General features: G+C 36.2%; 1 protein-coding gene across 1 annotated transcript in view; it reads left to right on the top strand.

The window, feature by feature from the left end:
- Positions 1-26386, top strand: part of LOC143050924 (uncharacterized) — a 35521-nt gene that overhangs the window by 7788 nt on the left and 1347 nt on the right. The window lies entirely within an intron of this gene.

Raw genomic sequence — 26386 nt, 5'->3', positions numbered from 1 at the left:
TCAGCAGACATCGTTCTTATGCATGTTTGCTGGTTTTACTTAAGAAAGTTAACTTTTATCTGTATAACGCAGTGTAGTGTGGCAATTACATACCCACGCTTACTGCTTCATAGGACTTTATTGGGCTGAGTTGTAGTAAATTTCAGTAAAGTGTGGCAAGATCCACGCTTAATATGTGATAAAAAGTAAAATCACAAAAATACTGAACTTAGAGGAAAATCAATTCGGAAAGTCCATAATCACATGGCAAAATCAAATAAAAAAACGCATCAAAAACGAAATGACAAGAACTGTCATATTCCTGACTTGGTACAGGCATGTTCAAATGTAGAAAATGGAGGATTAAACCTGATTCTATAGCGCCAACCCTCTCATAAACGATGACATATATTTAGCCTCTTCAGTAAAGTGTGGCGAGATCCACGCTTTTGTTGTGTTGACGTATATGTTTGCATTAGAAGGCGTTATGGAGTATGGTTGAGTTAACAAGTGTGGCGAAATCCACGCTCATTTTGCATTAATGTTGAGATCGCTTCGTAGTTGACAGTTGTGTCCGTAGAGCATGTAGAGTGTGGCATAACCCACGCTCAATGTGTCTATTAATCTAACTTCATGTTCGATCGATATCATTGAGAATTCTCGACCTGCTTGTGTGTAGTAGAAAGCATAGTCTCCTTGATTAAAATTCTATGTCCATTAAAATTGAATTGTCACAACTGGGTTCCAGTAATCCAATTGTGCTTGAATCAACTATCACTTGGATAAGGCCTACTTCGCTACCGTTGTTTTTGAATTGAATACTGAGCTTTTCGTGTAGCATTTGGATATTGCTCAAGATTGATTTTCTCTGGTTCGACAGTGAAGGACAAAGCAGTAAGAAATGTTCCAAGGTTTCATCTGATGTTTGGCACAAAGGACAAGTTGCCAATAGTCCTTTGTTTTGTGAATGCCTTGTTCTGTCAGCCATGAGTATATAACTTCCTGTTGCTTTTCTTAATTTTACGGGTATTCTCATAGCTTCTTGCATGGAATTATTAGCAGACAGGTTTACTAATACATGTGTCTTCCCTGGTATATTTTGACTATTTAAATACTTTAGTGAGGGGTACAGCTTACAATGACCCTCGATAAAATGTTTCCAATACTTTGATACTTCTTTATTTACCATGGTCTTCTATTATAATTTTTGAATTTGACTGTCTAATAGATGTAAAGCTGATGGTAAGTTGTACTTCACTAGAATCGTTTTAACAATAATAAACAGCTGTGACTATCATCCGTTTTCATAAGTAGTTGTCTATATGCAATTTGTTTTTCTAAACTATCATGTGGTTGTCTAGATATATTTCCAAATAATGATAAGATCTTTTTATGTATTTGGCCCTCTATTGGTAGTTGTTCAGAAAGAATGTATATGGCGGGCGTAGCTGTACTTGTTGATAAAGAAAGTAATTGCTTAATATATTTTTTGTGGAATATGTCAATAATGTCCAAGTGTTTTCCTGTAGGAGTTACTAATTCCAGGCCGTACAGAAGTACAGGAATGACATAGATGTTAAATACATGTAGTAAGGATTGTATGTCCAGTCCATTTTTCCCATGCAAACCAGCTGGCATAAGACTGTACATTGCTCGTCAAGCTTTTTTCACGTTTTCATACAACGGATTAGGATCATCTGGTTTTGATGTGCGTAAGACCCCCATATGGGTTGTTTGGCTAACTATTAGCATTATTGAGTTACCTATACTCCATGGAAAGGAAGGTTCTTGCTGTTTTTCTACGATTTGGATATACTGGCAGAATACCACTCTTCACTGGCTGAAGCTTATATCTCTCCCTTCGACTGTAGTTGTATGCCATGTTAATAAGTACCTGTAGTTCCTCGGGGTTGTCGCTCATTAGTGCCATATCATCTGCACAAGTCGGAGCTGCGCAACAAATGGATCCTATTTTTGCACCCAATCCTGAGTGCTCGATATCTGTTAGGAGATTGTTGATGTACAGCTTGTGCAGGTCGGCGCTCAGTATACCACCTTGTTTTACGCCTTGACATATTGAGAATGGTTCAGATATAAGACCATTAAATTTAACTACACTGCTAGAGTCCATGTGAATACTATGTATAAGTTTCCATAGTAGTGGGTCTCATTTGGGTCTAAGCGTGACGCGGGATTGCCGATTTTTTGTAAGCGTGACACGTGACAGTCAAATTATTGTGTCGTGAAAATGGGAAATGAGGTCTAGCGGGACACGGGAATTGACAAAAAAAGGAGACCTGCTTACGTACATAGTGTAAGCGGGATACGGGAATCTGACAAAACAGTAAACGGGATCCAGGATCGGAACCCCCCCCCCCCCCCCCAAATGAGACCCCCATAGTAGTCTGTCTACACCTGCTATGTATACCTTTTTTAGGATACTCTCATGCGTTACCAAATCAAATGCCGATTCAGCATCTAGAAGCGCTATATATATTATTTTACCAGCATCCCTGCATTCTCTGATAAATTCTTCTATAAAGAAGGAGCAGTTCATTGGAGCTGATTTCTCAGTTAATCCTCTTTGTAGCCTATTTTGTTCTTTCAATATTTTAGGTTGGACCTTAGCCTTTGCTACAGACTCAATTAGTTTCAGCAGTATTGGTATGATAGTAATCCCTCTATAGTTGGTGGCGTTCTTGTTACTTCCTTTGTTCTTGATTACAGGAGTGAGGAGACCCATTTTGAGTATTTCAGGTATTAATCCTAATTTGAATGATGATACTATCATATTTGTTATAACTGTTTGCAGCTTTTCCACACCATATTTAATATTTTCAGAGGATATGCTATAAATGTATGGAGAATTGTTTATTTTCAATCCATTTATGGCATCTTGAACATCTTTTTCCGTTACAGAGAAGGTATTAGTTTGATTGTTACATATATCAATTATATTGTCTAGATCTAAGATGTTGTCTAATGCTAGCTGTCTGTAATATTCATCGTCATATTCAGGATCATTTGCTGGTTGAGCTTATTTATTGAAATGATGTTTCCATCCAAGAACTATAATTTCATTGTCAGATTTATAAATATTATCTTGTACATTCAGTTCGGATATACAATTCTTCAGCTTTCCTTTTTTTTTACCAAGTATAACTAACCAAAAGTACCAGGATTATAATTTAGTACTCCAGACGCGCGTTTCGTCTACATAAGACTCATCAGTGACGCTCATATCAAAATAGTTATAAAGCCAAACAATACAAAGTTGAAGAGCATACAGGATCCAAAATTCCAAAACGTTGTGCCAAATACGGCTAAGGTAATCTTTTCCTGGGCCAAGTAAATCCTTAGTTTTTTTGAAAAATTCAAAGTTTTGTATCAGGAAATTTATAAAAATGATCACATTATTGATATTCATGTCAACACCGAAGTGCTGACTACTGGGCTGGTGATACCCTCGGGGACGAAACGTCCACCAGCAGTGGTTCGACCCAGTGGTGTAAATAGTTATCAAAAGTACCAGGATTATAATTTAGTACGCCAGACTTGCGTTTCGTCTACATAAGACTCATCAGTGACGCTCATATCAAAATAGTTATAAACTCAAACAATACAAAGTTGAAGAGCATAGAGGATCCAAAATTCCAAAACGTTGTGCCAAATACGGCTAAGGTAATCTTTTCCTGGGACAAGAAAATCCTTAGTTTTTTTGAAAAATTCAAAGTTTTGTATCAGGAAATTGATAAAAATGATCACATTATTGATATTCATGTCAACACCGAAGTGCTGACTACTGGGCTGGTGATAACCTCGGGGACGAAACGTCCACCAGCAGTGGCATCGACCCAGTGGAGTAAATAGTTATCAAAAGTACCAGGATTATAATTTAGTACGCCAGACGCGCGTTTCGTCTACATAAGACTCATCAGTGACGCTCATATCAAAATAGTTATAAAGCCAAACAATACAAAGTTGAAGAGCATAGAGGATCCAAAATTCCAAAAAGTTGTGCCAAATACGGCTAAGGTAATCTTTTCCTGGGACAAGAAAATCCTTAGTTTTTTTGAAAAATTCAAAGTTTTGTATCAGGAAATTTATAAAAATGATCACATTATTGATATTCATGTCAACACCGAAGTGCTGACTACTGGGCTTGTGATACCCTCGGAGACGAAACGTCCACCAGCAGTGGCATCGACCCAGTGGTGTAAATAGTTATCAAAAGTACCAGGATTATAATTTAGTACGCCAGACGCGCGTTTCGTCTACATAAGACTCATCAGTGACGCTCATATCAAAATAGTTATAAAGCCAAACAATACAAAGTTGAAGAGCATAGAGGATCCAAAATTCCAAAAAGTTGTGCCAAATACGGCTAAAATATTTGATCATGTTTAGTTCTAGCATCTAAAATTTCTTGTCTATCATTGAGGACTTTCATCGCTATCTCCATTCTACATGTTTTTCGAATTTCGTATTTCGCAAATTTCATATCACAGTATATTTTGTTGTTTGGAGATGTCGGTCTTTCATTTGCTTTCCATTTTGCAAAAGCTTCTTTACATCTTTTACTCGCTTGATTTGTTTTAAAGGATCTTATATTCGGTTTTTGTTTCTTTCTTTTGTATACTTTGGCTCTAGGTGCTGATTCTATTGCTGCATTTGTCATAATGGTATTAACTTGTGTCATAACTTTAGTTAGCTCATGACCCGATTGAATCTCACTTGAAATGGCTGTTAGTGACTTGTTAACATTTTCCTCGTATAGATTCACGTCAATAGTACTCCATTTAATTTTCCTATAAGTAGGCAATATTTTTGTACTTTGTTGCCTATGTTCTATTTTGACATTTAGTTTGCAGGTTATAGGATAATTATCAGAGACTAAAGAACTACACGGGTCAAGTTTAAGATAACTGGAATTGTTCTCAAACAGCTCTTTATCTAGTAATATGTAATCAATAGAGGATATTTCTTCATGCTTATAGTTTATGAATGTTCGGCCCAGATCTTTTGTATATAAGCAGTGGTCATACATTAATGCTTTGACTGCCTCGTAGCGTTTTGATTCACTTTTATCAATTATATTTTCGTTTATATCGCCACCTATAACAATATGATGTGTGTTATTGTATTGTGAGCAGAGCGAGTGAAGTTGTTCAGAACAATCTAGAAATTCAATCAATTTTTCAAATCTATCATCCTTGCATGGTATATAAACGCAAATCACTAGAATGTCTTTACGACATGTATTTGTTATTTCAATACATTGAATTCTGTTATTAGTACAGTCTACCTTAGTGATTTTGTGATCGATAGTCTTTTTTCATAATATGCAAACCCCACCGTATCCTCTTGGTAAGTGGGTAGGTGATAGCGGATCATCGAAATCAACTGCTTTTCCAATACCATTAAAATCAATATGAATATTATCTAAAAGTGGTAGCTGACAGTCGAATAGTCAGTGTTCTTGAAGCAACACAATATCATAGTTAAAAAGAATTTCAGAGAATAATGGATCACAGGTTTTAATATTTTTACAGTTAAAAGATAAAATGTTTAAGTGGTAAACTTTAAAATCGCTATTTACATTTGTCGTTCCTGCTGGTACTGACTTCCGTTGTGTAAGAGTCTTTCCTGATGAAAAAAATGTTGATCCCTATAATTGTTTAATCCTCGCCTGGGCACCTCGGTAGGTGTGTATAAAATCGGACAACCATGAACAAGTTTCGTTCTGTGTTGCAAATTTATCATACCCGAAGTAAACATATTTGAGTTGTTCGTTAAAGAAGGTTGAGGTTGTTGCATTGCTTTCCCTTCTTTATTTCTTGGTGTGTAATATTTATATTGCAATGGTTGAGATACCCGACTTTGAAGAGGCTGATGTACGACATTGAGGACGTGTTTTTCAACAGACTGTCGGCATTCCAATTGGAACAAACTGTGCCCCTCTACTCGCCGACTTGTTTCTTTATTATTATGAGGCTGACTTCATGCAGGAACTTCTTAGGAAGAAAGATAAGAAGTTAGCAATATCCTTTAACTCTACTTTCCGCTATATAGATGATGTTCTTTCACTTAACAATTCAAAATCTGGTGACTATGTGGAACGCATCTATCCAATCGAACTAGAGATAAAGGATACTACAGATACAGTTAAGTCGGCTTCATATCTTGACTTACATCTAGAAATTGACAATGAGGGTCGGTTGAAAACAAAACTTTCCGACAAAAGTGATGATTTCAGCTTTCCAATTGTGAACTTTCCATTTCTAAGTAGCAACATTCCAGCAGCACCTGCATACGGGGTATATATCTCCCAATTGATACGATATTCCCACGCTTACTATGTGTTGTTGGTTTTTTTCCACCAGTTCTGTCGTTTAGCAGTTTAGTGTAGTGAAACCTACGCTCACTGCTGTAAAGTGTTAATAGGGAATATAATTCAAGTTAATTCACAGCTTTGCATATAGCTTACAGCAAAAGTATCTATTGTCCAAACTCCTGTTGGTAGATTAAAAACTATGTACACATATACATATATAGCGATAATATCATTCAATTGTGGATACAGATGTTAATTGCAGTTTTGAACCTGTATCAATTTAGTGTGGCGTAACCCACGCTTACGTTTACTATAAAGAAGCAGCATAACTAATTGTTGTATTTATTGGTTGTATCTAAAATATATTATACAGTATAGTGTGGCGTAACCCACGCTTACTGTATTGTACAATGCAAGTACACAGATTTCTCAATTAGAAGTTTCCCAACAGTCCCTAATTATTTGTTGTTCAATTTTTCTTAACCAAACTTTTGACAGTAGCTGTCTTGGATGTACACCATCAAAGTACAATTCAAACCTATGCTGCACCCGTCTTGTCACTCTGTGGCGATCACCTTTCCTATGCTTTTGTATTAATGTAAGATCAGAGCTAAACTTTGGAGAGTAGGAGATATTGCTCGTGTTAACTTCTCTGATTTTTCTGTTAACACTGACTATTTGTTCTTCTAAGTCTTTGTCGTGTTGATAAAAAGTTTGAATCTGATTTTTACTTATTCTGGCAGCCCAATTCCAATTGACAATTGAATATAAGGGTATTTCCAGTATCGTTACCTTAGACACTGGGTGTGCTTTGATGCATTGTGTAATTAGATTAGCTTCGGCTATTATATCGTCTACCATTGAATCGTCATGGGTTCTTAAAGATATGTATCGCCCGTTTTTTATAGTAAAGTCACATGTACGAGCCCACACAAATACCCATATATTGCCCTCTTCTTGTATTAGGGTGTCTATGGAACTCTCCAGCCACTCTCTACACTCTCTAATTCTAGCACCTTTTCTACAAAACCAAGTAAAATCTCGTTCAGTTGTTGTTGATGCTTGGGATTCTAGGTTATACCCCTTACTGTCAGTGATTATAATGGGAGTATAATGTTTAGTCCCATGGGGGGCAAGCCTGCTCCTTTGCAGAAATTTGGTTAATTTTCTTTGAATTAACATGTATGTTGAGAAATATAGCATATATATGTTTCTGTTTATGGTATAGTAATCAAAGTCCGAAGTAACTTTAAGTTTTTTTTAAGTTTGCGGACAGGAAGTGCACGGACCTCGCGAAAGTCAAATTGAGTTGTGTGATATTCGTCTCAACTGCTTCTATTTCAGATAAAAAATGTATATATATTGGCTTGTTTTGTAGTTTTTCATAAATGTTTTTTTTTTGTTCAATTGCACACTATACAACACAAAAATCATAGAATATTCCCTGCACCAAAAAAATGAGTCAACCACCACCGGAAGTCACGTGTTTCATACCCATAATCCCATGTTACCCATAATCCCATGTTTAGATCGACTGTGAATAATAACCTTCATCAGATGATAGTGGATGGAAATGTTTTGAAGCTAACAATTTCAATTCTTAAAACTGTGTTTCTAGGATGTATGAAAGATGGGGCAAGTAAAAGTACACAAGACACAAATAAACTCATCATAGATACGAGGAATAAAATTTAATATTTACGCCAGACGCGCGTTTCGTCTACAAAAGACTCATCAGTGACGCTCGAATCAACTTATACAACTAAAGATAAAGCAACACGAACCTTACCAAAAAACTGTTATCACCGGGAATGGGTTTCCTAGCTTTGTTTAGACCCATTGACGGCCTTCGGCTGTTATCTGCTCTTCCTTCGTATTGTTGTCTTACTTAATTCTCAATTTAATTCAAGGTGTCGTCACACTTGGTTGTTTAATACTTTGCTCTATGGTTTGTGTTTTCTCATTTTTGTGAGCCAAACATGGCCATATAGTTGTTTATATATGCGACTGACACACAAGTCAGAGGTTAAGCGTGCTATAAAATCAGGTTACATAAGAAAATGCTTGTACTAAGTCAAGCATATGCAAGTTGTTATCCATTTGTTTGATGTGTTTGAGCTTTTGATTTTGAAATTTGATTAGGAACTTTCCGTTTTGAATTTTTCTCAGAGTTCAGTATTTTTTTAATTTTACTTGTTATAACCTCTTCCTTTTGGCTCTTGTGATATATACATAGTTGTCTCTTTGACAATCTTATTTTATATTAATTTTGCCACAACATCTTCACCTTAGTGGCTATTTATTCAATCTTAACAATAGCGTGTTTAACATGTTTAACAGTAACAGGCTTTAACAACCTTGATACTTCCTGCTCTTATCCTCTCCAGTGATGTCATCTATGCATTTCACTTGTTTGTTATATTGTACTTCTGCTACAATACCTGCACCTTAATGTCTGTGTGTTTAATATTCACAGAACCGTGTTCAATCCTCACAGTAACATGCTTTAACAACCTTGATACTTCCTTCTCTTATCCTCTCCAGTGATGTCATCTATGCATTTCACTTGTTTGTTATATTGTACTTCTGCTACAATACCTGCACCTTAATGTCTGTGTGTTTAATATTCACAGAACCGTGTTTAATCCTCACAGTAACAACCTTGATACTTCCTTCTCTTATCCTCTCCAGTGATGTCATCTATGCATTTCACTTGTTTGTTATATTGTACTTCTGCTACAATACCTGCACCTTAATGTCTGTGTGTTTAATAGTCACAGAACCGTGTTCAATCCTCACAGTAACATGCTTTAACAACCTTGATACTTCCTTCTCTTATCCTCTCCAGTGATGTCATCTATGCATTTCACTTCTTTGTTATATTGTACTTCTGCTACAATACCTGCACCTTAATGTCTGTGTGTTTAATATTCACAGAACCGTGTTCAATCCTCACAGTAACAACCTTGATACTTCCTTCTCTTATCCTCTCCAGTGATGTCATCTATGCATTTCACTTGTTTGTTATATTGTACTTCTGCTACAATACCTGCACCTTAATGTCTGTGTGTTTAATATTCACTGAACCGTGTTCATTCCTCACAGTAACAACCTTGATACTTCCTTCTCTTATCCTCTCCAGTGATGTCATCTATGCATTTCACTTGTTTGTTATATTGTACTTCTGCTACAATACCTGCACCTTAATGTCTGTGTGTTTAATAGTCACAGAACCGTGTTTAATCCTCACAGTAACATGCTTTAACAACCTTAATACTTCCTTCTCTTATCCTCTCCAGTGATGTCATCTATGCATTTCACTTGTTTGTTATATTGTACTTCTGCTACAATACCTGCACCTTAATGTCTGTGTGTTTAATATTCACAGAACCGTGTTCAATCCTCACAGTAACAGGCTTTAACAACCTTGATACTTCCTTCTCTTATCCTCTCCAGTGATGTCATCTATGCATTTCACTTGTTTGTTATATTGTACTTCTGCTACAATACCTGCACCTTAATGTCTGTGTGTTTAATATTCACAGAACCGTGTTTAATCCTCACAGTAACAACCTTGATACTTCCTTCTCTTATCCTCTCCAGTGATGTCATCTATGCATTTCACTTGTTTGTTATATTGTACTTCTGCTACAATACCTGCACCTTAATGTCTGTGTGTTTAATAGTCACAGAACCGTGTTCAATCCTCACAGTAACATGCTTTAACAACCTTGATACTTCCTTCTCTTATCCTCTCCAGTGATGTCATCTATGCATTTCACTTCTTTGTTATATTGTACTTCTGCTACAATACCTGCACCTTAATGTCTGTGTGTTTAATATTCACAGAACCGTGTTCAATCCTCACAGTAACAACCTTGATACTTCCTTCTCTTATCCTCTCCAGTGATGTCATCTATGCATTTCACTTGTTTGTTATATTGTACTTCTGCTACAATACCTGCACCTTAATGTCTGTGTGTTTAATATTCACTGAACCGTGTTCATTCCTCACAGTAACAACCTTGATACTTCCTTCTCTTATCCTCTCCAGTGATGTCATCTATGCATTTCACTTGTTTGTTATATTGTACTTCTGCTACAATACCTGCACCTTAATGTCTGTGTGTTTAATAGTCACAGAACCGTGTTTAATCCTCACAGTAACATGCTTTAACAACCTTGATACTTCCTTCTCTTATCCTCTCCAGTGATGTCATCTATGCATTTCACGTGTTTGTTATATTGTACTTCTGCTACAATACGTGCACCTTAATGTCTGTGTGTTTAATATTCACAGAACCATGTTTAATCCTCACAGTAACAACCTTGATACTTCCTTCTCTTATCCTCTCCAGTGATGTCATCTATGCATTTCACTTCTTTGTTATATTGTGCTTCTGTTACAATACCTGCACCTTAATGTCTGTGTGTTTAATAGTCACAGAACCGTGTTCAATCCTCACAGTAACAACCTTGATACTTCCTTCTCTTATCCTCTCCAGTGATGTCATCTATGCATTTCACTTGTTTGTTATATTGTACTTCTGCTACAATACCTGCACCTTAATGTATGTATGTTTAATAGTCACAGAACCGTGTTTAATCCTCGCAGTAACAACCTTGACACTTCCTTCTCTTATCCTCTCCAGTGATGTCATCTATGCATTTCACTTGTTTGTTATATTGTACTTCTGCTACAATACCTGCACCTTAATGTCTGTGTGTTTAATAGTCACAGAACCGTGTTCAATCCTCACAGTAACAACCTTGATACTTCCTTCTCTTATCCTCTCCAGTGATGTCATCTATGCATTTCACTTGTTTGTTATATTGTACTTCTGCTACAATACCTGTACCTTAATGTCTGTGTGTTTGATAGTCACAGAACCGTGTTCAATCCTCACAGTAACAACCTTGATACTTCCTTCTCTTATCCTCTCCAGTGATGTCATCTATGCATTTCACTTGTTTGTTATATTGTACTTCTGCTACAATACCTGCACCTTAATGTCTGTGTGTTTAATAGTCACAGAACCGTGTTTAAACCTCACAGTAACAACCTTGATACTTCCTTCTATTATCCTCTCCAGTGATGTCATCTATGCATTTCACTTGTTTGTTATATTGTACTTCTGCTACAATACCTGCACCTTAATGTCTGTGTGTTTAATAGTCACAGAACCATATTCAATCCTCAGAGTAACAACCTTGATACTTCCTTCTCTTATCCTCTCCAGTGATGTCATCTATGCATTTCACCTGTTTGTTATATTGTACTTCTGCTACAATACCTGCACCTTAATGTCTGTGTGTTTAATATTCACAGAACCGTGTTTAATCCTCACAGTAACAACCTTGATACTTCCTTCTCCTATCCTCTCCAGTGATGTCATCTATGCATTTCACTTGTTTGTTATATTGTACTTCTGCTACAATACCTGCACCTTAATGTCTGTGTGTTTAATATTCACAGAACCGTGTTTAATCCTCACAGTAACATGCTTTAACAACCTTGATACTTCCTTCTCTTATCCTCTCCAGTGATGTCATCTATGCATTTCACTTGTTTGTTATATTGTACTTCTGTTACAATACCTGCACCTTAATGTCTGTGTGTTTAATAGTCACAGAACCATGTTCAATCCTCACAGTAACAGGCTTTAACAACCTTGATACTTCCTTCTCTTATCCTCTCCAGTGATGTCATCTATGCATTTCACTTGTTTGTTATATTGTACTTCTGCTACAATACCTGCACCTTAATGTCTGTGTGTTTAATATTCACAGAACCGTGTTTAATCCTCACAGTAACAACCTTGATACTTCCTTCTCTTATCCTCTCCAGTGATGTCATCTATCCATTTCACTTGTTTGTTATATTGTACTTCTGCTACAATACCTGTACCTTAATGTCTGTGTGTTTAATATTGACAGAACCGTGTTCAATCCTCACAGTAACAACCTTGATACTTCCTTCTCTTATCCTCTCCAGTGATGTCATCTATCCATTTCACTTGTTTGTTATATTGTACTTCTGCTACAATACCTGTACCTTAATGTCTGTGTGTTTAATATTGACAGAACCGTGTTCAATCCTCACAGTAACAACCTTGATACTTCCTTCTCTTATCCTCTCCAGGGATGTCATCTATGCATTTCACTTGTTTGTTATATTGTACGTCTGTTACAATACGTGCACCTTAATGTCTGTGTGTTTAATAGTCACAGAACCGTGTTCAATCCTCACAGTAACAACCTTGATATTTCCTTCTCTTATCCTCTCCAGTGATGTCATCTATGCATTTCACTTGTTTGTTATATTGTACTTCTGCTACAATACCTGTACCTTAATGTCTGTGTGTTTAATAGTCACAGAACCGTGTTCAATCCTCACAGTAACAACCTTGATACTTCCTTCTCTTATCCTCTCTAGTGATGTCATGTATGCATTTCACTTGTTTGTTATATTGTACTTCTGCTACAATACCTGCACCTTAATGTCTGAGTTTAATAGTCACAGAACCGTGTTCAATCCTCACAGTAACAACCTTGATATTTCCTTCTCTTATCCTCTCCAGTGATGTCATCTATGCATTTCACTTGTTTGTTATATTGTACTTCTGCTACAATACCTGTACCTTAATGTATGTGTGTTTAATAGTCACAGAACCGTGTTCAACCCTCACAGTAACAACCTTGATACTTCCTTCTATTATCCTCTCCAGTGATGTCATCTAAGCATTTCACTTGTTTGTTATATTGTACTTCTGCTACAATACCTGTACCTTAATGTCTGTGTGTTTAATAGTCACAGAACCATGTTCAATTCTCACAGTAACATGCTTGAACAACCTTGATACTTCCTTCTCTTATCCTCTCCAGTGATGTCATCTATGCATTTCACTTGTTTGTTATATTGTACTTCTGCTACAATACCTGCACCTTAATGTCTGTGTGTTTAATATTGACAGAACCGTGTTTAATCCTCACAGTAACAACCTCGATACTTCCTTCTCTTATCCTCTCCAGTGATGTCATCTATCCATTTCACTTGTTTGTTATATTGTACGTCTGCTACAATACCTGCACCTTAATGTCTGTGTGTTTAATAGTCACAGAACCGTGTTCAATCCTCACAGTAACAACCTTGATACTTCCTTCTCTTATCCTCTCCAGTGATGTCATCTATGCATTTCACTTGTTTGTTATATTGTACTTCTGCTACAATACCTGTACCTTAATGTCTGTGTGTTTAATATTCACAGAACCGTGTTTAATCCTCACAGTAACAACCTTGGTACTTCCTTCTCTTATCCTCTCCAGTGATGCCATCTATGCATTTCACTTGTTTGCTATATTGTACTTCTGCTACAATACCTGCACCTTAATGTCTGTGTGTTTAATATTGACAGAACCGTGTTTAATCCTCACAGTAACAACCTTGGTACTTCCTTCTATTATCCTCTCCGGTGATGTCATCTATGCATTTCACTTGTTTGTTATATTGTACTTCTGCTACAATACCTGCACCTTAATGTCTGTGTGTTTAATATTGACAGAACCGTGTTTAATCCTCACAGTAACAACCTTGATACTTCCTTCTCTTATCATCTCCAGTGATGTCATCTATGCATTTCACTTGTTTGTTATATTGTACTTCTGCTACAATACCTGCACCTTAATGTCTGTGTGTTTAATATTGACAGAACCGTGTTTAATCCTCACAGTAACAACCTTGATACTTCCTTCTCTTATCCTCTCCAGTGATGTAATCTATGCATTTCACTTGTTTGTTATATTGTACTTCTGTTACAATACCTGCACCTTAATGTCTGTGTGTTTAATAGTCACAGAACCATGTTCAATCCTCACAGTAACAGGCTTTAACAACCTTGATACTTCCTTCTCTTATCCTCTCCAGTGATGTCATCTATGCATTTCACTTGTTTGTTATATTGTACTTCTGCTACAATACCTGCACCTTAATGTCTGTGTGTTTAATATTCACAGAACCGTGTTTAATCCTCACAGTAACAACCTTGATACTTCCTTCTCTTATCCTCTCCAGTGATGTCATCTATGCATTTCACTTGTTTGTTATATTGTACTTCTGTTACAATACCTGCACCTTAATGTCTGTGTGTTTAATAGTCACAGAACCATGTTCAATCCTCACAGTAACAGGCTTTAACAACCTTGATACTTCCTTCTCTTATCCTCTCCAGTGATGTCATCTATGCATTTCACTTGTTTGTTATATTGTACTTCTGCTACAATACCTGCACCTTAATGTCTGTGAGTTTAATAGTCACAGAACCGTGTTCAATCCTCACAGTAACAACCTTGATACTTCCTTCTCTTATCCTCTCCAGTGATGTCATCTATGCATTTCACGTGTTTGTTATATTGTACTTCTGCTACAATACCTGCACCTTAATGTCTGTGTGTTTAATAGTCACAGAACCGTGTTCAATCCTCACAGTAACAACCTTGATACTTCCTTCTCTTATCCTCTCCAGTGATGTCATCTATGCATTTCACTTGTTTGTTATATTGTACTTCTGCTACAATACCTGCACCTTAATGTCTGTGTGTTTAATAGTCACAGAACCGTGTTCAATCCTCACAGTAACAACCTTGATACTTCCTTCTATTATCCTCTCCAGTGATTTCATCTATGCATTTCACTTGTTTGTTATATTGTACTTCTGCTACAATACCTGTACCTTAATGTCTGTGTGTTTAATAGTCACAGAACCGTGTTCAATCCTCACAGTAACAACCTTGATACTTCCTTCTATTATCCTCTCCAGTGATGTCATCTATGCATTTCACTTGTTTGTTATATTGTACTTCTGCTACAATACCTGTACCTTAATGTCTGTGTGTTTAATAGTCACAGAACCATGTTCAATCCTCACAGTAACATGCTTTAACAACCTTGATACTTCCTTCTCTTATCCTCTCCAGTGATGTCATCTATGCATTTCACTTGTTTGTTATATTGTACTTCTGCTACAATACCTGCACCTTAATGTCTGTGTGTTTAATAGTCACAGAACAATGTTCAATCCTCACAGTAACATGCTTGAACAACCTTGATACTTCCTTCTCTTATCCTCTCCAGTGATGTCATATATGCATTTCACTTGTTTGTTATATTGTACTTCTGCTACAATACCTGTACCTTAATGTCTGTGTGTTTAATAGTCACAGAACCGTGTTCAATCCTCACAGTAACAACCTTGATACTTCCTTCTATTATCCTCTCCAGTGATGTCATCTATGCATTTCACTTGTTTGTTATATTGTACTTCTGCTACAATACTTGTACCTTAATGTCTGTGTGTTTAATAGTCACAGAACCATGTTCAATCCTCACAGTAACATGCTTTAACAACCTTGATACTTCCTTCTCTTATCCTCTCCCGTGATGTCATCTATGCATTTCACTTGTTTGTTATATTGTACTTCTGCTACAATACCTGCACCTTAATGTCTGTGTGTTTAATATTGACAGAACCGTGTTTAATCCTCACAGTAACAACCTCGATACTTCCTTCTCTTATCCTCTCCAGTGATGTCATCTATCCATTTCACTTGTTTGTTATATTGTACGTCTGCTACAATACCTGCACCTTAATGTCTGTGTGTTTAATAGTCACAGAACCGTGTTCAATCCTCACAGTAACAACCTTGATACTTCCTTCTCTTATCCTCTCCAGTGATGTCATCTATGCATTTCACGTGTTTGTTATATTGTACTTCTGCTACAATACCTGCACCTTAATGTCTGTGTGTTTAATAGTTACAGAACCGTGTTCAATCCTCACAATAACAACCTTGATACTTCCTTCTCTTACCCTCTCCAGTGATGTCATCTATGCATTTCACTTGTTTGTTATATTGTACTTCTGCTCCAATACCTGTACCTTAATGTCTGTGTGTTTAATAGTCACAGAACCGTGTTTAATCCTCACAGTAACAACCTTGGTACTTCCTTCTCTTATCCTCTCCAGTGATGCCATCTATGCATTTCACTTGTTTGCTATATTGTACTTCTGCTACAATACCTGTACCTTAATGTCTGTGTGTTTAATAGTCGCAGAACCGTGTTCAATCCTCACAGTAACAACCTTGATACGTCCTTCTTTTATCCTCTCCAGTGATGTCATGTATGCATTTCACTTGTTTGTTATATTGTACTTCTGCTACAATACCTGCACCTTAATGTCTGTGTGTTTAATGTTGACAGAACCGTGTTCAATCCTCACAGTAACATGCTTTAACAACCTTGATACTTCCTTCTCTTATCCTCTCCAGTGATGTCATCTATGCATTTCACTTGTTTGTTATATTGTACTTCTGCTACAATACCTGCACCTTAATGTCTGTGTGTTTAATATTCACAGAACCGTGTTCAATCCTCACAGTAACAACCTTGATACTTCCTTCTCTTATCCTCTCCAGTGATGTCATTTATGCATTTCACTTGTTTGTTATATTGTACTTCTGCTACAATACGTGCACCTTAATGTCTGTGTGTTTAATAGTCACAGAACCGTGTTTAATCCTCACAGTAACAACCTTGATACTTCCTTCTCTTATCCTCTCCAGTGATGTCATCTATGCATTTCACTTGTTTGTTATATTGTACTTCTGCTACAATACCTGCACCTTAATGTCTGTGTGTTTAATATTCACAGAACCGTGTTCAATCCTCACAGTAACAACCTTGATACTTCCTTCTCTTATCCTCTCCAGTGATGCCATCTATGTATTTCACTTGTTTGTTATATTGTACTTCTGCTACAATACCTGCACCTTAATGTCTGTGTGTTTAATATTCACAGAACCGTGTTCAATCCTCACAGTAACAACCTTGATACTTCCTTCTCTTATCCTCTCCAGTGATGTCATCTATGCATTTCACGTGTTTGTTATATTGTACTTCTGCTACAATACCTGCACCTTAATGTCTGTGTGTTTAATAGTTACAGAACCGTGTTCAATCCTCACAATAACAACCTTGATACTTCCTTCTCTTATCCTCTCCAGTGATGTCATCTATGCATTTCACTTGTTTGTTATATTGTACTTCTGCTACAATACCTGTACCTTAATGTCTGTGTGTTTAATAGTCACAGAACCGTGTTTAATCCTCACAGTAACAACCTTGGTACTTCCTTCTCTTATCCTCTCCAGTGATGCCATCTATGCATTTCACTTGTTAGCTATATTGTACTTCTGCTACAATACCTGTACCTTAATGTCTGTGTGTTTAATAGTCGCAGAACCGTGTTCAATCCTCACAGTAACAACCTTGATACGTCCTTCTCTTATCCTCTCTAGTGATGTCATCTATGCATTTCACTTGTTTGTTATATTGTACTTCTGCTACAATACCTGCACCTTAATGTCTGTGTGTTTAATAGTCACAGAACCATGTTCAATCCTCACAGTAACAGGCTTTAACAACCTTGATACTTCCTTCACTTATCCTCTCCAGTGATGTCATCTATGCATTCCACTTCTTTGTTATATTGTACTTCTGCTACAATACCTGCACCTTAATGTCTGTGTGTTTAATAGTCACAGAACCGTGTTCAATCCTCACAGTAACAACCTTGATACTTCCTTCTCTTATCCTCTCCAGGGATGTCATCTATGCATTTCACTTGTTTGTTATATTGTACGTCTGCTACAATACCTGCACCTTAATGTCTGTGTGTTTAATATTCACAGAACCGTGTTCAATCCTCACAGTAACAACCTTGATACTTCCTTCTCTTATCCTCTCCAGGGATGTCATCTATGCATTTCACTTCTTTGTTATATTGTACTTCTGCTACAATACCTCCACCTTAATGTCTGTATGTTTAATAGTCACAGAACCGTGTCCAATCCTCACAGTAACAGGCTTTAACAACCTTGATACTTCCTTCTCTTATCCTCTCCAGTGATGTCATCTATGCATTTCACTTGTTTGTTATATTGTACTTCTGCTACAATACCTACACCTTAATGTCTGTGTGTTTAATAGTCACAGAACCGTGTTCAATCCTCACAGTAACAACCTTGATACTTCCTTCTCTTATCCTCTCCAGTGATGTCATCTATGCATTTCACTTGTTTGTTATATTGTACTTCTGCTACAATACCTGCACCTTAATGTCTGTGTGTTTAATAGTCACAGAACCGTGTTCAATCCTCACAGTAACAACCTTGATACTTCCTTCTATTATCCTCTCCAGTGATGTCATCTATGCATTTCACTTGTTTGTTATATTGTACTTCTGCTACAATACCTGTACCTTAATGTCTGTGTGTTTAATAGTCACAGAACCGTGTTCAATCCTCACAGTAACAACCTTGATACTTCCTTCTATTATCCTCTCCAGTGATGTCATCTATGCATTTCACTTGTTTGTTATATTGTACTTCTGCTACAATACCTGTACCTTAATGTCTGTGTGTTTAATAGTCACAGAACCATGTTCAATCCTCACAGTAACATGCTTTAACAACCTTGATACTTCCTTCTCTTATCCTCTCCAGTGATGTCATCTATGCATTTCACTTGTTTGTTATATTGTACTTCTGCTACAATACCTGCACCTTAATGTCTGTGTGTTTAATAGTCACAGAACAATGTTCAATCCTCACAGTAACATGCTTGAACAACCTTGATACTTCCTTCTCTTATCCTCTCCAGTGATGTCATATATGCATTTCACTTGTTTGTTATATTGTACTTCTGCTACAATACCTGTACCCTAATGTCTGTGTGTTTAATAGTCACAGAACCGTGTTCAATCCTCACAGTAACAACCTTGATACTTCCTTCTATTATCCTCTCTAGTGATGTCATCTATGCATTTCACTTGTTTGTTATATTGTACTTCTGCTACAATACTTGTACCTTAATGTCTGTGTGTTTAATAGTCACAGAACCATGTTCAATCCTCACAGTAACATGCTTTAACAACCTTGATACTTCCTTCTCTTATCCTCTCCAGTGATGTCATCTATGCATTTCACTTGTTTGTTATATTGTACTTCTGCTACAATACCTGCACCTTAATGTCTGTGTGTTTAAATATTGACAGAACCGTGTTTAATCCTCACAGTAACAACCTTGATACTTCCTTCTCTTATCCTCTCCAGTGATGTCATCTATCCATTTCACTTGTTTGTTATATTGTACGTCTGCTACAATACCTGCACCTTAATGTCTGTGTGTTTAATAGTCACAGAACCGTGTTCAATCCTCACAGTAACAACCTTGATACTTCCTTCTCTTATCCTCTCCAGTGATGTCATCTATGCATTTCACGTGTTTGTTATATTGTACTTCTGCTACAATACCTGCACCTTAATGTCTGTGTGTTTAATAGTTACAGAACCGTGTTCAATCCTCACAATAACAACCTTGATACTTCCTTCTCTTATCCTCTCCAGTGATGTCATCTATGCATTTCACTTGTTTGTTATATTGTACTTCTGCTACAATACCTGTACCTTAATGTCTGTGTGTTTAATAGTCACAGAACCGTGTTTAATCCTCACAGTAACAACCTTGGTACTTCCTTCTCTTATCCTCTCCAGTGATGCCATCTATGCATTTCACTTGTTTGCTATATTGTACTTCTGCTACAATACCTGTACCTTAATGTCTGTGTGTTTAATAGTCGCAGAACCGTGTTCAATCCTCACAGTAACAACCTTGATACGTCCTTCTTTTATCCTCTCCAGTGATGTCATGTATGCATTTCACTTGTTTGTTATATTGTACTTCTGCTACAATACCTGCACCTTAATGTCTGTGTGTTTAATGTTGACAGAACCGTGTTCAATCCTCACAGTAACATGCTTTAACAACCTTGATACTTCCTTCTCTTATCCTCTCCAGTGATGTCATCTATGCATTTCACTTGTTTGTTATATTGTACTTCTGCTACAATACCTGCACCTTAATGTCTGTGTGTTTAATATTCACAGAACCGTGTTCAATCCTCACAGTAACAACCTTGATACTTCCTTCTCTTATCCTCTCCAGTGATGTCATTTATGCATTTCACTTGTTTGTTATATTGTACTTCTGCTACAATACGTGCACCTTAATGTCTGTGTGTTTAATAGTCACAGAACCGTGTTTAATCCTCACAGTAACAACCTTGATACTTCCTTCTCTTATCCTCTCCAGTGATGTCATCTATGCATTTCACTTGTTTGTTATATTGTACTTCTGCTACAATACCTGCACCTTAATGTCTGTGTGTTTAATATTCACAGAACCGTGATCAATCCTCACAGTAACAACCTTGATACTTCCTTCTCTTATCCTCTCCAGTGATGCCATCTATGTATTTCACTTGTTTGTTATATTGTACTTCTGCTACAATACCTGCACCTTAATGTCTGTGTGTTTAATATTCACAGAACCGTGTTCAATCCTCACAGTAACAACCTTGATACTTCCTTCTCTTATCCTCTCCAGTGATGTCATCTATGCATTTCACGTGTTTGTTATATTGTACTTCTGCTACAATACCTGCACCTTAATGTCTGTGTGTTTAATAGTTACAGAACCGTGTTCAATCCTCACAATAACAACCTTGATACTTCCTTCTCTTATCCTCTCCAGTGATGTCATCTATGCATTTCACTTGTTTGTTATATTGTACTTCTGCTACCATACCTGTACCTTAATGTCTGTGTGTTTAATAGTCACAGAACCCTTGATACTTCCTTCTCTTATCCTCTCCAGTGATGTCATCTATGCATTTCACGTGTTTGTTATATTGTACTTCTGCTACAATACCTGCACCTTAATGTCTGTGTGTTTAATAGTTACAGAACCGTGTTCAATCCTCACAATAACAACCTTGATACTTCCTTCTCTTATCCTCTCCAGTGATGTCATCTATGCATTTCACTTGTTTGTTATATTGTACTTCTGCTACAATACCTGTACCTTAATGTCTGTGTGTTTAATAGTCACAGAACCGTGTTTAATCCTCACAGTAACAACCTTGGTACTTCCTTCTCTTATCCTCTCCAGTGATGCCATCTATGCATTTCACTTGTTTGCTATATTGTACTTCTGCTACAATACCTGTACCTTAATGTCTGTGTGTTTAATAGTCGCAGAACCGTGTTCAATCCTCACAGTAACAACCTTGATACGTCCTTCTCTTATCCTCTCCAGTGATGTCATCTATGCATTTCACTTGTTTGTTATATTGTACTTCTGCTACAATACCTGCACCTTAATGTCTGTGTGTTTAATAGTCACAGAACCATGTTCAATCCTCACAGTAACAGGCTTTAACAACCTTGATACTTCCTTCACTTATCCTTTCCAGTGATGTCATCTATGCATTCCACTTCTTTGTTATATTGTACTTCTGCTACAATACCTGCACCTTAATGTCTGTGTGTTTAATAGTCACAGAACCGTGTTCAATCCTCACAGTAACAACCTTGATACTTCCTTCTCTTATCCTCTCCAGGGATGTCATCTATGCATTTCACTTGTTTGTTATATTGTATGTCTGCTACAATACCTGCACCTTAATGTCTGTGTGTTTAATATTCACAGAACCGTGTTCAATCCTCACAGTAACAACCTTGATACTTCCTTCTCTTATCCTCTCCAGGGATGTCATCTATGCATTTCACTTCTTTGTTATATTGTACTTCTGCTACAATACCTCCACCTTAATGTCTGTATGTTTAATATTCACAGAACCGTGTTCAATCCTCACAGTAACAGGCTTTAACAACCTTGATACTTCCTTCTCTTATCCTCTCCAGTGATGTCATCTATGCATTTCACTTGTTTGTTATATTGTACTTCTGCTACAATACCTGCACCTTAATGTCTGTGTGTTTAATAGTCACAGAACCGTGTTCAATCCTCACAGTAACAACCTTGATACTTCCTTCTCTTATCCTCTCCAGTGATGGCATGTATGCATTTCACTTGTTTGTTATATTGTACTTCTGCTACAATACTTGTACCTTAATGTCTGTGTGTTTAATAGTCACAGAACCATGTTCAATCCCCACAGTAACAACCTAGATACTTCCTTCTCTTATCCTCTCCAGTGATGGCATGTATGCATTTCACTTGTTTGTTATATTGTACTTCTGCTACAATACTTGTACCTTAATGTCTGTGTGTTTAATAGTCACAGAACCATGTTCAATCCCCACAGTAACAACCTAGATACTTCCTTCTCTTATCCTCTGCAGTGATGTCATGTATGCATTTCACTTGTTTGTTATATTGTACGTCTGCTACAATACCTGCACCTTAATGTCTGTGTGTTTAATAGTCACAGAACCGTGTTCAATCCTCACAGTAACATGCTTTAACAACCTTGATAATTTGACAAAAGATTGCAGGATATACTAGTAAACCACAAATAGTATCTAAAACGTATTCCTTATTCCTTCTAGAAACTTTTTAAAATTTATACACTTTGGTAACAGGAAAGGACTGGATTTTTTTAACAATTTTTAAAATTGCTATTGTTACCACATTTAACAATTTTTTGAAATACAGACAACAGTTTCTATATCCTCAATGTGTGCTCTTGAATTTGTCGTATTTAAAAACCGGGTCTAAAGATTTTTTTGAGTTTTTTTTTTATTGCCAAAAAAAATAGACTTTTTCAGACATTTTCTCAATATGTATTCTCGTAACTGTTATATTTTGGTACAAATAGGTCTTCCATATATTGCAAAAAATGTATAAAGCTTGTTTTTCAGATCATCACATCACAATTGGGTCCTTTTATTATGGAGGTTGTTGAGGTTTTGGATTGGCATTTATTTCTATTGATCAGTTGGTAAAAAAAAAAATCATTGACAGGTTGTCTATAATATTTGAATATATTTTTTTTTTGTCGATCTTCATAGTTTTCTTTTCTCATCTGTTTTATGAGTGATGTTTTGGAAATATCATTTGGTTTTCCTTTATCGACCCATTCCTTATGTTATTTTAGTTGCTTGGAGAAGCCTTCCACTGAGGCCCCTGTAATTTTATCATTTTTACTGGAACAGCAGTGACATCTGCTTTTTTGTTAGCTCACCTGGCCCATATTTTAAACACTAATTTGGTAAATCTTGGTAAGGTTTTACAAAATATTTTCCTCTGTAACTAAAGGGCAAAGTTCATTACAGATAGAGAAAATTGTAAGTAGCAAGACTGTTCAGTAAAGTAAGATCTACAAACACATCACCATCACCAAAGCACAAGTTTGTCATCACTCATGAATCCATCTGTGTCCTTTGTTTAATATGCACATAGACCAAGGTGAGCGACACAGGCTCTTAAAACCTCTAGTTAAGTTTTTTAGGAGATGGTATGTTCCCTTTAAAAATTGATTTTTATATTTGCACTTACACAAGTGTGGCTGGATGTGTTGACTGGATCCATTTCATGTTTTTATATTGATCTAAGATTTCACCTGGGGTTAATAAGATGTAGTCTATTTGAGACTGAGAGTTACCATTGTGATGGATAAAAGTAGACGGTTTTCCTACAGTAGATTTCAGTTGAAGATCTAGAATAAATTTCTTAGATTGTGCATCATGCTTTTTGTAGGATCTAGAGGCTAATAATGTCACATTAAAGTCTCCTGTGATGACAATTTTATGTGTATCGCTAAATTCACATATGATGTTGAAAAGAATACCAACTTGAAACTCATGCTGATGTGGCTCTTGCATATTTTAAAGTTTTAAATTGATTTTTTATGAATTGAATTTTCTTGAAAAATAGACCAAGATGATATAAATCAGACATATTCAGATTTTGAAAAGGCTGTGGTAAATGTTTTAGACCAACATGCTCCCTTGAAAAAAGAAAACAATGTAAACAACCAGCACCATGTATGAACTAGGAGTTACGAAAAGCAGTGTTCAAAAAAGACAACTGTACAATAGGTACAACAAACAAAATCAGGTAATAACTGGGAACTCTATAGACAACAGAGAAATCTAGTCAATAAAATAAAGAAAAAATCCATTAAAACATACTTTTACGAACGCTGCATACGTGGACCAAAACATCCGATTTCTGTCCTACTATTATACCTTTCATTACAAACAAAGGTAGCAACTTCACAAAAAATATCTATCAATGTGATGAAGAAACCATAATAAGTGACCAAAAGAAAGTAGCAAAACACTTCAATGTTTTTTTTTTTTTATTAATGTGGCTAAAGATATTGGCAACAACACACCTGCTAATAATAACCATCCAAGTGTTACAAAAATACACGAAACCAAAACTGCCACACACCATCTCACAAGAATTTGTAGATAAATAACTTAAAAAATTAAACATAAAAAAGCCAACAGGAATAGATGGCATGTCAGTTAAAGTCCTAAAACTAGCACAACCAGTTATCACAAAACCAATAACTGAATTGATCAACAAGACTATACAATCAGCCACTTTTCCAGACAAATTAAAAGAGGCACAAGTTGTACCATTGCACAAAAAGAACAATGTACTTGATATGGGCAACTATATTATCGTATTGATTTAAATTAAAACTGAAATAATATCAAAATTTGTACTTAGATGGAGAGTTGTCTTTATAATTGGCACAAATACCTCATCTTCTTATCTATATTGTATAATATTGTTATTACTGAGAAAACTATGAATATGTCATGATTTTCATATTAAGTGTCGTGATGTTTTTTTCAAGGTTTCAATTTATGAAATTTTGTTGCTTTCCCAGCTGCACTACTGTACCCATAATCCCATGTTACCCATAATCCCCTGTTTAGATCGACTGTCAATAATAACCTTCATTATATGATAATGGCGGGAAATGTTTTGAAGCTAACTATTTCAATTCTTAAAAGTGTGTTTCTAGGATGTTTGAAAGAGGGGCGTAGAATGGAATCTGTCGCCTAGAGGAGCGATGCGAAAACAATTTGGCCTTTTTGGGGTTAAAACATATTAAATATTGAAAATACATTAATGTAACGGTTTTCGACTTGGAGCATGGATATATTATGGTTAAAGTGTCCGGGTTTGACATTTTGTTATGCCGAATTCTCTCCATTTATTGTCTATGGTATGTTGAAATGATTGGATGGATCTTAGCATCAGTAGGTCAATAACAAGAAATTCCACATTCTAGGATAAAAGGCGTTACTTATAATTTCAATAGTCCTTGTAGGCCATACTATTATGAACGGGTGCGTAATGACAGTTTGCCTGGTAAAGGGTTCATTTGGGATACTCACAAGCTCCTGGATCTCAACCATTTAGCATCAAATTATGTCAAGTAGTCAGACTGATAAATATCGCTCTATTTCAATTTAAGTTCTGGTTTCGTTGAACGATATTCATGATACAAGAAAAACAAACACTGAAGTACATTTCGTTCTAAATATTGTAGGTTTTAATGTGGAATACATGATTTAACATGAAAAATTGACGTCATTGTACTACCGTACCACATTGACCCATTGACGGCCTTCGGCTGTTATCTGCTCTTCCTTTGGATTGTTGTCTTAATAAATTCTCAATTTAATTGAAGGTTTCGTCATACATGGTCGTTTTATACTTTGCTCTATGGTATGTGTTTTCTCATTTTTGTGGGCCAAACATTGCCATATAGTTGTTTATATATGCAACTGACACACAAGTGAGAGGTTAAGCGAGCTATAAAACCAGGCTACATAAGAAAATGCTTGTACTAGTCAAGAATGTGCCAGTTGTTTTTTTTTTAGCTTTTTATATTTTGCCATTTGATTAGAAACTTTCCGTTTTGAATTTTCTTCAGAGTTCAGTATTTTTGTGATTTTACTTTTGATACCCTCTTCCCTTTGTCTCTTGTGATATATATAAGTCTCATTGATAATCTTATTCTATATTGATTTAACAGACACAATGTCATATTTGTATACGTTTTAACTCAATCTAATTAAGTCATTATTGACGTCTACTGTTCGTCATACATGTAATGATCGGCATTGAATAAAATTGAAAAATATATGGAAAAATTGCAAATGCATGGCAATAATGGCTGTGTT

The sequence above is a fragment of the Mytilus galloprovincialis genome, chromosome 11 (genome assembly GCF_965363235.1).
Source record: "Mytilus galloprovincialis chromosome 11, xbMytGall1.hap1.1, whole genome shotgun sequence".
Lineage (NCBI taxonomy): Eukaryota > Metazoa > Mollusca > Bivalvia > Mytilida > Mytilidae > Mytilus > Mytilus galloprovincialis.
This window is presented reverse-complemented; position numbering and strand designations above follow the sequence as displayed.